This window comes from Ambystoma mexicanum, chromosome 6p (assembly GCF_040938575.1).
Source record: "Ambystoma mexicanum isolate Mex_15411 chromosome 6p, UKY_AmexF1_1, whole genome shotgun sequence".
Lineage (NCBI taxonomy): Eukaryota > Metazoa > Chordata > Amphibia > Caudata > Ambystomatidae > Ambystoma > Ambystoma mexicanum.
Window position 1 is genome coordinate 739,022,341 of NC_090935.1, and position 13,843 is coordinate 739,036,183.

The window sequence follows — 13,843 nt, forward strand, 5'->3', positions numbered from 1 at the left end:
CGAGCCCCCATACAACTGATCACCCGCAAAGCGGGCGCCGCTGCAGTTACAGCCAACAGCTCATGTGACCGGAAGACAGGAGCCTCCCAGAGCAGTCTTGAAGCCCAGCACTCGCCAGCAAATTTACTAGCCCAATCTATACAAGGTGAGGTGCTGGAAGGGTTGTGGTGCCTCATCTGATCCTCCCGGATCCCGAACTCCATACCTGCTTATAACTGACTTCAGCATCAAGGTGCAATTGCCATAAGATTCCGTTTAGACCCAGGTCCTCCCCCAACCTACCCACTTATAATCAGCCTCCTCACCAGTATCCAGGGCCCGACAAGCAGCGCACTGAACCCCATCTTACCCAGGAAAAGACAGAATCTATACGCCTACACCTTCCCCCCCCCCCTCTCCCCCTCTCCCCGCCTGTGGGACACTGTTGAGCTTGTGAACGTAGGAGCCTAGTACTGGGCCCTGGGTACCCATTTGGCGAAGCGGAAGGGAATAGTTTCTTACCTGTAACTCCATTTCTCCAGCATTGGTATCTTTCATGGATTCACATGCTTAGAATATTCCCCGTCGACAGACTGGGAACCCTCGGTACACTTATAAAGCCGTTTCCCATTGGAAAACTTCCGACACTTTTGTGTCCCATCTACGTGGTTTTTTGAGGCCACCCACGCATGCCCCACTAGGACGTAGCGGTATAAATGCCCCGCCCCCGCAGCTCCCTTCAGATTTCGACCCCTCCAAAGCAGAATGGGGTGAAACCTAGTTATACAAGTAGATTGCATTCTGGGGGGGGCCGGCGGGTGCAAGTGAATCCATGAAAGATACCAATACTGGAGAAACGGAGTTACAGGTAAGAAACTATTCCCTTCGCCAGCATTGGATCTTTCATGGATTCACATGCTTAGAATAGAATGTACAGCAGTGATCCTGAAAAGAGGAGGTGTGAATGCAATCCGGTACCCTCCTAAGCATACGTATACCGAACCATGCTTACATAAAACTGCCAATTTATAAATACGCAAAAGTACATGCACATATCTATATATATATCTATATCTACATATACATATACATATATACGTCCATATATAAATATGCTAAAATAAGTACGGACCCTTCTTGAAAAGGGCTTACCTCATTGAAACAGATGGCGTAAGACTGCTCTTCCCATTTGTATCTCGTCCGCATGCTGCCGTTCGAGTCAGTAATGGCGGGTAAACGTGTGAGGCACTGACCATGCCGCCGCCTGGCAAATATCTGCCAGCGGGATTCCTGCCCACAACGCCGTCGATGACGAAGTTGCCCTCGTGGAATGAGCTCTCGGATGCCCTTGTAGTGGTTTTTTGCCGCTTTGGAATGACAGAAGGCAATCGTTGACGAGACCCATCGGGCCAGTCCCTGCTTTGAAATTGCTTTTCCTCTCGCCGACGGACCATATGCAATGAAGAGTTGTTGCGTAGATCTAAGTTGCTGAGTCCGATGAAGGTAACATTTTAGAGCTCTCTTCACGTCCAAGGTATGGAGGACTTTTTCCGCAGCCGATGGGGGGGTCCCGAAAAAGGTAGGCAGGAGAATGGATGAGTGTTTATGATAAGCCGTAAGAACTTTTGGAATGAAACGAGGATTAGTTGACAGAACCACTTTGTCCTTAAAGAACCTTAGGTACGGCGGGTCTACGACCAATGCTTGCAATTCTGAGAGCCGCCTAGCTGATGTTATAGCTATTAGAAAAGCCAATTTCCATGACAAGAACTTCATTGACGATGTGGCCATTGGTTCAAAGGGTGCTTTCATTAACCCTGCTAGCACCACATTAAGACTCCACATTGGTGGAAAACGTTTAACCGGCGGGAACGTTCGGAACAGACCCCTCATGAAGTGTTTCACCAGCCTGTCACTAAACAAGGGAGACGACTGCCTCCTCCTCATGAACCTAGAGATGGACGCCAGGTGTACCTTTGTTGATGAAAAAGAAAATCCGTTCTTCGCCAGGTGTAGCAGATATGGTAGAAGTTGCTCCGTAGTTACCCTGAGAGGTTGCATTCCTAGCTGTCCTTGACGCCACGTACAGAACCTTCTCCACTTACACGCGTACGACTTGTTGGTGGAAGGGGCTCGTGCTGCTTGCAGGATTCTCCGACAATCCGACGAAATTCTCAAGGCACCAAATTCTGAAAAGTCAGGAGCCAAGCTGTGAGATTGAAACTGTCTGGATTGTGATGCCACACTGTTCCTTCGTCCCGGGACAGGAGATTGGGAACCTTCGGGAACGTTATCGGTTGATCCACTGACAGGTGAAGCAGGTCGGAAAACCACGGGTGTCTCGGCCAACACGGTGCCACTAGGATGACCCGGCACCTGTACCTGCGTATCCACTGCAGAGTTCTCCTTATAAGAGGGAACGGAGGGAAGGCATAGAGGAACCTGTCCGTCCACGGGAAGGAGAACGCTTCCCCCAGAGAACCTTCCTGTGGCCATCTGCTGGCATACATTTCGCACTTCTTGTTCCTCTTCGTTGCGAAGCGATCCAGCGGAGGCCGTCCCCATTTCTCGAAGACCTTCGACAACTGAACGCTGTCTATCTCCCATTTGTGTATTTGGTCCATTTTTCTGCTGAGTGAGTCCGCTTGCTCGTTCCTTACTCCCGGAAGATGAGCTACGATGGATATATCGTGTTTCAGAACCCAATGCCACACCTTCTGAGCCTCGGTGGAAAGGGTTCTGGACCGCGTGCCCCCTTGCTTCCTTAAGTAAAACATCGTTGTTGTATTGTCTGTCAATATTCTCACTATGGACCCTCTGATGTGCGGCAGGAAAGACTTCAAGGCCCAGCGCACTGCTCTCAGTTCCAGAACGTTGATGTGCAAGAGTGACTCCCTCCGAGACCAACGACCTTGCGTTTGTAGAGTGCCCATGTGTGCTCCCCAGCCTGTCAGGGATGCGTCCGTCACTATGGTTAGCCGAAACCCCGGCTCCTGTAGGGGTACCCCTCTGGATAGATTCTGAAAGCTCTGCCACCACTGAAGAGCTAGTAGGAGCTCGACGGTCAGTTTGTCCGACCAGAGCCCTTGGGCCTGCATCCACCGGTCTGCCAGAAACTCTTGAACCGGCCTCATGAACAGGCGGCAGTTGCCCACCAGAGGAATGCAGGATGCCATACCGCCCAGAATCGACACATTTTCTCACTGATAGTCTGGTATTGATTTTCAGCCGACCTGCCATTCGATTGAGTTTGGTGATTCTGTCGAGGGATGGCTTCACTAACCCTGACTGGGTCTCGAATTGCGCGCCCAGGAACACCAAGCTTCTCGACGGCGTCAACGAAGATTTCTCGAAGTTTACTGCAAACCCCAGCCGTTGTAAGAGTTGCATGGTGGCCTGCAAGCTTGTGTGAGTCGACATAGGGGAGTACCCCCTCACCAACCAGTCGTCGAGATACGGGTACACATGATGGCCTTGCCTTCTCAGCCCAGGCCGCCACCGGGGCCAAACATTTCGTGAACGTTCTGGGAGAGGATTTCAGCCCAAAAGGAAGTACTGTGAACTGGTAGTGAGTCCGTCCTACCGCAAACCTTAGGAACTTTGTGTCGCCGACACATTGGTATGTGGAAGTACGCGTCCTGCAGGTCCAGAGACGCCAGAAAGTCCCCTTCTTGAACTGACCGGATCACTTCCTGGAGCGTGAGCATCTTGAATTTTAGGCTTTTCAGCGTCTTGTTTACATCGCGCAGGTCTAGAATGGGACGCCACTTTCCGTTTGGTTTTTTCACCAAAAAGTATCGGGAATAAACCCCTTGACCCTTCTGCGACGACGGAACCAATTCTATAGCACCTTTTTGTAGCATAAGTGCTACTTCCTGCTGCAACACGCTCAGATGGGGTTGAGCTACAAACGCCGGTGGAATGTGCGGAGGGTTGCTTTTGAATTGCAGGGAATGTCCATATCTTACTGTGTCCAACACCTACTGATCCGTTGTTATTTGCTCTCATTCGTCGATGTAGCACGATACTCTGCCTCCCAGAACGTTCCGCTGTCCGTCATTGCTGGTCCTTGGTCTGCTTATCTCTCGTCGTCGAGTAACCTGTTCTCTTCCTGGAGGTCTGGTAGTCTCGGCATCGCTTTGCCGCTTGAGAGGCCTGTCTGTATCCGTGGGAGGGTTATGCCGGCCTACCGAAGGATCGGTCTCTCGATGCCGAGAATCTGGAGATGATCCCGATGATTCCCTAAAGGGACGAAAAGACCTGAAACTTCGACCACTCTAGAGGGCACCCAAGGAACGTGCCGTGTCCGAGTCCTCCTTCATGCCCTTCCGGGCCTCGTCCACCTTCTCGCCGAACAGAAGGTCTCCCTCAAAAGGCATATCCAGCACTTTGTATTGCACCTCTGGTCTAAAGTTGGTGCATTTTAGCCATGCTTGCCTTCGGAGAACCACACCGTTATTCAGCTATTTAAACCCCGATTCTGCAAGGTCGACCGCGATGTTTATGGCATGATTGGAGGCCTCTTCACCTTCCCTGACAAGTAACATCGCCGCCTTACGATGTTCTTCCGGAAGATGCTCCAGCATAGGTGCCAGTCGGTGCCACATCTCTGTCGTATCTGGCTACTATAGCCAGAGAGTTGGCCGCTTTCACTGTGGTTGCTCCTACCGACAGCACTTTTTTGCCAAAGGCATCCTGTCTTCTGGCTTCACTTTCTGGGGGGTGGGGGGGTTGTGCACTTGTGCTGGGCCCTCGCCTTTCTCACCGCTACCGCTGACACCACCTAGTCAGGGGTTAGTTGGGAGGACAGACACTTGGGGGTAGCTTCTGGGGCCTTACATTTTTTCTCCAGGCGACCTTTTATTGCCGGTTCCGAGAAAGGGTGACGCATGGTCTGTAACCCCTCCTGCCACACATGATCCATGATCCAGGATGGGTACCGAGAACACCCACCTTCTCTTTCCCATTTGGTCGAAAAGAAAGCAGTCCTTTTTCTCCTCTTCCTGGGCCAACCCGAATTCTGTACACGCGTTGGCCATCATGGCGTGAAATGACCCAATGTCGTCCGGGGGAGAAGGCTGAGCTGGGCTTCTCGGGGTTTCCAATTCCACCTCAGACTCCCAGGTTGGATTCCTGAAGGGGGAAAGTGAGACATCCGATAAGGTTCTCCTGTCCGAGTCCGAATCTATCAGTTCTCCTTCCTCGTGGCGTGCAGCTGAGAGGTCTCCACCCGCTGGCACTGCCATGGGGGTTGACAGAGGTGGCCGACTAGACGGGCCCGGTTCGTCGATGGGCAACCTGGCCGGAGTTGCTTGAGGTAGCATCTCGTCTAGTGTCTTTAGTAAAGTTTGTAACGTGGATAAAACCTCCAGCGACAAGTGACTGTGGATTGAGAAGAGGGGTAGACCCCGGAATGCTTGCTCCCCCTTGGAGAGAGGCCTGGTAATTCCTCGTAACCTGAGGTCTGTAGGGCCAGTTACTCTCACATCTTCATCTCCCGAAGACACTGACAAGGCCTCTTCCTGCAGTAGGGTCTCTGGCAAAACCGGGTCGAATACTTCTGGTCACCAGTTCTCTTGCGGGATCTCCGTCGACGAGACTAAAGCTGGCCCCGTCGTCGTCGTCACCATCTGCGGCCCAAGAACAGTTGAGACCAACTGTGTCAGTGGCAGAGAAGGGGTCGACGACTGCCCTGCCGTCGAAGGTGGTGGTGGTGGTCGTGTAGGTCTCTGAGGCGTTCCCACTTTTCTGAACTTGACCTACGCTTCTCCGCTTCTCGACTCGAGGTCGATCTATGGTGATCGCCCGAGGAGGATTTTGACTTTTCCTTTCTGTCTTTCTTCGTCGAAGATGAGGATGACGAGGTTTTCTTCGACGAAGACTCCTTAGAATGGCTTCTCGATGATTCCTTCTCCGCCGGTCGTGATTTCTTCACCGGGGGTTCTGACGATGTCGAGCGGCGCGGGGCCTCTGAAGATTTTGACGTTGAGGCCACGCTGCGCGTGGAGCCTACCTCCGAAGGCGGGTATGCCCCCGCTCCATCGTTTAACCATGCCACTAGTCGTCGACTTTGATCTTTAAGAGTCTTCTTGGAGAAGCCCTTACATATGTTGCACTTGTCTGCCGAATGATGAGGGTGTAGACAATATATGCAATCCATATGTCCATTCCCCTCATACACCTTCTTCAACCCGCACGTAGCGCACGGGCGGAACAGCGCTTTTCCCGACATCAGGACAAAACTCCAACAGCACAACCTAGACAAAATAGTAGACTACACGAGGTGCTCCCACTACTTTGGAGTCGGTTGAAATCTAAAGGGAGCTGCGTGGGCGGGGCATTTATACCGCTACGTCCTAGTGGGGCATGCGTGGGCGGCTCCAAAAAACGACCTAGATAGGACACAAAAGTGTCTGAAGTTTTCCTATAGGAAACGGCTTTATAAGTGTACCGAGGGTTCCAAGTCTGTCGACGGGGAATATTCTAAGCATGTGAATCCATGAAATATCCAATGCTGGAGAAGCAGAAACATCTCGCAAGAAGCACAGCTATAAATATCCATCAGTGGCAAAATGTCAAAAAGTGGGAAGTTGTCCAAGCAAACATATCGCCGCCCTAATGTCCAGCGCACCTACGAAGAGATCCAAAAAGATGGACCCACCAGAGGACTCCACCAAGAGCACCACGGCCGCCTCATCCGAACAGCCCACAGCCGATCACAAACAGCAACTAAAGCCGATCTTCAAGATCTATTGTCGGCACTAACCCCTGCCCCTTCGGCTGACTCCCACCCTGACACAGCCCTCTCCATGCTCCACTCTGCTATATCTGCTACTCTTGATATCCTTGCCCCCGTCATGAGAATCCGCCTGAAGCCCAAAGCCAAATGTAACTCCTGGTATGACTCGGATCTCGTCACCCTAAAACGCAAGTGCAGGGTTGCTGAGAGGAAATGGCGTGCTTCATGTTCATCCTCTGACAAACTGGCCTGCTGCCTGCTTCAAAGGCAGTACCGGCTCTCCGTTCTCACCAAGAAGAGAGCCCTTATCCAAGCCCGCATCTCTGCGGCATCAAACAACTCCGCCGAACTCTTTAAAATCTGCAAGGAGCTGGCCAACCCTGTTGCAGTCTCTACCTCTCCTGTCCCCTCCCAGGCCCTCTGCACTGGCCTCTCACTTCATCTCTAAAACTCAGGACATCCTGTCCTCGCTCTCCTCCTCTCACCTCCCTCCCTCCCTCCTTACCCGGCTCTTCCTCTGGCCCTTCTGCGGTCAACCCTCCTCCCTCTTTCTCTGCCTTTCCACCCTTCTCTGCTGACGAGGTTTCCAGACAAGTCCGATCAATGAAAGTCTCGTCTAAACAGGTTCACCCCTGTTCCTCCAAAACTATCAAGGACCACATCGACTCCCTGGCTCCTGCCCTGGCTGACTTTTGCAACCACTCCTTCGCCTCTGGAGTCTTCCCTTCCCCCCTCAAGCACTCCCTTGTGCACCCTCTTCTCAAGAAACCCTCTTCCGACCCCTCCTGCCCGGCTAACTATCGCCCTATCTCCATCACTCCCTTCCTGGGCAAGCTCCTGGAGAAACTGGCCATCTCCCAGCTTAACCTCCATGCTGAATCTGTTGGTAGTCTTCATGACCATCAATCTGGCTTCAGAGCTGCCAGAAGCACGGAAACTGCTCTTCTGAACATCCGTGAAGACCTGCTCCTGAACCTCGATTCCAACACTCTGTGTGTTCTCATTCTGCTCGATCTCTCCTCTGCCTTTGACACTGTCAACCATGCCATCCTGCTCAACCGTCTCCGGGAAAACCTGGGTATCACTGGTCAGGCTATGGCGTGGCTGACCTCTTTCCTTTCAAATCGACCCTCCCAGGTCCAACTGGGGTCCTTCCTCTCCGACATCTTTTTCTCCACCTGTGGTGTCCCCCAGGGATCTAATCTCTCTCCCTGGCTGTTCAACCAGTATCTGTCTCTCCTTGCCCACCGCATCGCCGCTCTCTGCCCTAATTTCCAGTGCTATGCGGACGATACCCAGCTCATTTTCAGGCTACCCTCAGCCTCCCCCTCTCCTTCCCTCATCTCTGACTGTCTGTCTGCTATCCAAGAATGGTGTGCCGCCAATGACCTCTGCCTTAATGCCAGTAAGACTGAGATTCTACTCATCGGTACTCCCACTCCCTCCTTCCCTGCAGCTCTCTGGCCTGCCTCCCTTGGCCCCCTCCCTGCTCCTACCTGCAAGGCAAAAAACCTTGGGGTCATCTTCGATTCCACACTCTCCTTCTCTCCTCATATTTCTGACGTCGCCAAGAGGTCACACTACCAGCTGCACCTCCTCAGAGGTATTCTTCCCTTCCTCTCCTTCCCCCAGAAGCTCACTGTCTCTCGAGCCCTGGTTCTCTCGAAGCTGGATTACTGTAACAGCCTCTATCTTAATCTGCCTGCCTCCACTCTCCGCCCCCTGCAACTCATCCAGAACAGAACTGCGAGACTTGTCCTTGGCCTCAAGCCCAGGGACCGTATCTCTCCAGGACTGAAATCTCTACACTAGCTCCCAGTGGCTGCGAGGATAAAGTTCAAAACCCTCTGCATTGTCCACAAGGCCTTCTTCCCAAGCGGCTTTGGCACCCCGATTTCCCCGTCCAGCATAGGTATCCTTACGTTGGCCCCTTTGACTGGCAGCTCCTCTCGATCTACCAAAAGAGGAGTAGAAACAAAAAGGAACCTCCCCTCCATTGCTGTCCCCTAGGACGAAAAGGCGGAGGTTGACGTACTGCAGCGCTCAAAAACTCGCTGCAGCTTTGGAGGTATGCAACCTCTCATGGCTCTCGTCAGCCTTGCTGCCAAATAAATGAATACCATCAAAGGGCATGTTCAGAAGACGGGCTTGCACATCAGGAGCAAACCCTGACTTACACAACCATGCAAACCTGCGTAGGACGGTACTCGCAGCCATGGACCGGCTGACACAGTGTGCCGTGTCCAAACCTGACTGAAGGGATTCACAAATAGCATCCTTGCCGTCACGCACAAGGGCTAAACAGCCATCCCTTTCCTCCCCCTCAGGAACATGCTCAGCCACTAAGGAAGCACAGTTCCACAGTGTGTGTGTAAATCTCGCCAAGGCACATGTGTAGTTGAAAGCTTTTAGTGCCATGCTCCCTGAAGAAAAGACCTTCCGAGCCCATCCGTCAAAGCACTCGTCGTCCCCATCCAGAGGGATGGTAGGGTATGCATGCTGCCTCGAGGTGGCCATAGCCACCTGAACCACCAAACTCGCAGGAGTGGAGTGAGTAGACAAATAGCTGGGGTCGCCAACAGATCAGCTGTACTTTTTTGAGAAATTCTTATTGACCGCCAGAAGCGATTGCGGGGCCTGCCAAGCCGATGACACCCTTCTTTGCAACGTAAAATGAAAGGGCAATACCGGGTCAGAGGGGGGACCTTGGTCCAGGATGTCAGTAAGGTCATCCTGAATAAAATCCTGAGGAGGACTGGACCACCCCAGGTATTCGGAGATCCTAGACATGGGCCGCCTGTAGGAAGAGTCTGCATGAGCCCCCGGCTCAGGCCTACCAAACTCAACTTCCGGAAAAAGTATCCAGGCCACTGGCATCATGGAGGGTCTGCCTCAACTCCTGCAAAGGACTGTCATCCAACAATCCCAGAGCCTCTTCCTGAGAAGCCGTGTCTTCAATCTCCGACCTTTCCTCCTCTTCAAAAATGTCAGCCAATGGTCTGGAAAACCCAGCCAAAGGGACAGAAGAGGGCCTGGGGCCCAATATCGGCCTCCCAGACTTAGAGGAAACCTTCCGAGGCATAACCACCTCCTCAGGAAACTCCTCAGACACATTATGCCCAAAAAGCGCTGGGGGTGCCGAGGGCATCGAGAACATCGACGTCGAGACAGCCGAGGGTTTCGATGCCAGATACCGCGCTGTGGATTTCGATGCGTCGATACCTCCACAGGCTGCAACGGTCTTGCTGTCGACGAGGACCAAGACCTGGACGGACGTTTCTTGCGACTGCTCTTGTCTAGACATTACCTTGAGGACTCCCTGTGCGAGTCGCGGCACGAGCCCGAAGGCGTGCGAGCCGCGGTTCGAGAGTGTTCTCTGCCGGCTTCGTGAGAAGGCGCGACAGGAACCATGCCTTGTGACTGGAAAATCGTCATCATTTGCTCTTTAAAAGCCGCCCAGTTCTCCGGAGTCAAGGACTTTGTGGGACAGGCTACCTTACGCACGGCGCCATTCTCCAAGGAGGATGGGGAACGGCGACCGGTGCCAACGCTTCCTAGAATGCCGCGAGGACGAGGAATGGCGGGAACCAGTCCGGGACCGAGAACCTCGAACCTCCTCCCGACGCGGAGAGTCGCCCCCTCGAGTCGTCGGTGGAAACCCTAGACTTCGATCCGGACTTACGGGACTTTGAGGCCCCCCCTACCTACCTTGAGCTTCCCCTTCCTTTCACGCAAGGCCTTGGCGGTTAGAGACTGGCCTTTCGAGCAGTCGTCACTGTTGTGCGACTCTTCCAGACACCATAAACTAATACGGTGCGGGTCGGTCAACGACATCTTGGACTTACAGTCCCGGCATGTCTTGAACCCGGACCTTGGAGTCGGAGGGGTCGAATAAACAGACATCATAAAGGTTGATGATACACACGAGGCGCGCTGAGTTTCACGAAGCTATACACGTTCGTTGTTGGAAAAAACAGAACTGAGGTAACGGGCGCTGTGCGTCCTATATATAACATCCGGTGACGTCGACCCTCGACGGAGGCCCTTGAGGGACATCGGCTTGACGCCAGCGACGCAAGACACCCCCTGCTAAAAAGTTTCCGAAGTGCACAGCTGTGCACATTATATGTCATATATGTGGAATACGTCAGAGGACACAATCCCTTCGAAAGCACTTTCTCCCAGTATTGCTGCCCCTTGAAACTGCGCTGGTGCCCCGTTCGCCGTAGTGGTGAATGGGTTTGTGTGGGTGTTTCCCATAGTGTTATGGCGTACTAACCGCTGTTGCATTCCTATTGTGGTACCTGTGGTGGACCCTCAGCACCCCACTGAAAGCCACTGTCTCACTGTTCCCGTGGTCCAGGCCCTCCCATTGGTAAGCCGTACGGACTCCCCGGGTGGGGGTGTCCAAATTGTTGATCATTGTAAAAGCGTTGGGCATTATAATACCCCATGGGTCGTGATCGACATTCCCTTGAGAAACGGCCCCACCTCCTGCAGTTCCAGCATGTTCCCTGTCCTCCTCCCCGTGGCCCTTATCCTCCATTCCCTCCCCTCTGTCCTCTATGCCCACCTCTGCCTCTTCCAAGTCGTCCTTGCCATTGAGGCCCTCCGTACTGCTCCTCTCCGGCCCATTGCTCTTTCACTGCCCATTGTGCTGCCATCCTTGCCAGTGAAGCTGCTGACCCCTCCTCCCCGTCCCCCTGTCTGTCGGCGGGCAGGGCCGCTGCTAGAGCCGTGACCTTTACCAGTTTGTTTTGCACTAATTTCACCTTGCCTGCTAATCGTTTCTGCGCTCTTCCTTTTTCCCTCTCTTTGATCCTCCTACAATGGTGTACTATTATGCTCTGTATTTCAGGCCAGCCCTTGACTTCTATCCCAGCAATTTTATCTAAGGCCTCCTGTACCTCCTTCGGGAGGCCCCTTTTAATAATAAAATAGGGAGGTTGACTGGTCCCAAGCCGTGCCCGTCTCGCTTCTCCACATGTCCTGCATCCAAAACATGTACTGCGCAGCCTCTTCCTCGTCCCCCATAGTGCATTGCATTACTGAGTGTAAATCAGGGGTGTTGGGGAAGGTTCTCTGCAGGACATCCCACACCTGCGCTCTCACATTGTTGAAAAATGAACCGCCATGGCGGTCAGTCTAACGTTACACATGGGAATCCCGTCTACACCCATACTGCGTCTGCTTGGTCCCCTACAGCAGACACCAACAAACTCTTGACATCCCCGATGGCCAGTGGGACCCCTGCTGTTTGCTTCTCGAATGCATATATCCACTTTCCTGCCCCTCCGAAAGTGGAAGTAATGCTTTCAACAAATTATTTTTGTCCATCAATGCCCAGGGTACATAATGGGGTCTAACCCTTTGTGAATGAGGGGCACCTGTAACTGTCTTCTTTCCTGTCTTTCTTACTTTTATTACTTTCTTCGTACTCAACATCATGTTTCCCGGCCTACTCCTTAACCTCCCCCACCATCTTTCTCTCTGAACTTCACCATCCTCAGTTATGTCCACATATGGCAGTTGCATACCTGCTGCTGCTACTCCCTCCTCATATTCATCTAAAATCGCTCCAAACCTCCTATCTCCCTTTCTGATGTTACCTTGTTCCTCAGTTACCTGGCTACTATCTTGCCGCACCCGTAGTACTTTTATCAGGTTATTATTAAGGTGGAAGAAAAACTCTCCTGATTTCCACTTGTCTTCCGTTACATTTGTGGGGCTCTTGGTCGGGCAGGGTGATGGCGTCAGTGCTCCTCTTTGGGGCCATTGCTCTTCCCCTCCCGCTGGCTGTGGCGGCCCTTCCCCGCCCCCTGGTAACATTTGTCCCTCATCACATAGTGTTCGTAACCTTCTTAACTCCATTTCAGTGGTTGTCAATTGTGCTTCTAAGACCCTAGTAAAACAGGCAATGCGTACCGGCCCATACAGCCCCCTTAGGTCATAGGGGGCGGGGGCACTACAGCGGGTGTCGCGGGTGCACTTGGCTGCAGAAAATAAAGTGGATTGCTGTATCTCGCAGCTGGTCTAGTTGACAATGGGTACAGTTTTTTGGGTTCCCCTTCCTCTCCCCCCCCCCGCTCTACCGCTGGGACGGGTGTCGCCTCAGGCTATGCTTTTTCTGTATTCCCTAAAGGACGAGTTTCCTAGAACATCCTCCACAGATCTAACACTTCCCATCTGTTTTGTAGTTGCTTGCCTCTATATTTTGCTAGCAGATGTGTTGTCACCAGATCCAATACCCTCTTATCAAATAATACACCGTTCGGCCAGATCGGGTCGGACCCCTCCACCTTAATCTCAATGAGCCACTGATCATGGTATTTTTGAATTTTTTTTTACTATACAATGGCAGGTGTTGACGGATATGTACCAATGGGGTAGTTCACCCATTATATTACCTAACTTCTCCTTAGCTCTGCAAGCGTGCGCATCTTAGAATAATATCACCAGAAATAACTTAATTCACCTTAACGTTTTCACCATAAAACACTTGGAAAGGGGGGCGTGGCCTGGAGCGCGAACGATGCAGCCGCTCCTGTAATGGCCTCCGTACGAGACCCGCGGCGATGATGAATAAATCAACCCTAATGGATCGATTTGCGGCATCCCCCGGCTCATAAGCAAGGCGAATCCCTGAGGCATCGGCTGCTGCCTGGCGAGGCGACATCATCATCCCTGAAGCCCGGATTCGGCCCGTTGTTCTGGGGCCCCCTGCCTCCTCACACAGCTCCCAAGATGGCGGACGGAGAGTAATTATCCCGCCGTCTCCAGAACGGAACACAGTGAGCCGTGGAGCGGATCCCCTGCGGCTGGACCCGGGCTGACGTGGGCCCCCAGCTCACACTCCGCAGCGAAGAGGTGGCTCCCTCCTCCCATCTCGGTGGTCCCGCTGCCCACACAGCTTGGTGGTGCCGCGGCGGCTCCCTCCCGGGGAGTCGAGCGAGAGCGGTGGTGAGGCCGGCGATCGCGTCCCCCTCGGCGGGGGACGGGCAACCGCCCACCCAGATCGGCAGCGGGAGTGGACCCGCCGAGATTCAGCGGGACAGCAGGCCTCGCTCCGAGGGAGGGCCCGAACGACACACTGAGGCGGCATCTCCGGAACCTCCAGTCCGGCCT

The 13,843-nt window shown here is 53.1% G+C and overlaps 1 protein-coding gene across 4 annotated transcripts in view; it reads right to left on the reverse strand.

Annotated features, from left to right (window-relative positions):
* CETN3 (centrin 3) overlaps positions 1-13,843 on the reverse strand; it is a 514,649-nt gene that overhangs the window by 181,071 nt on the left and 319,735 nt on the right. The window lies entirely within an intron of this gene.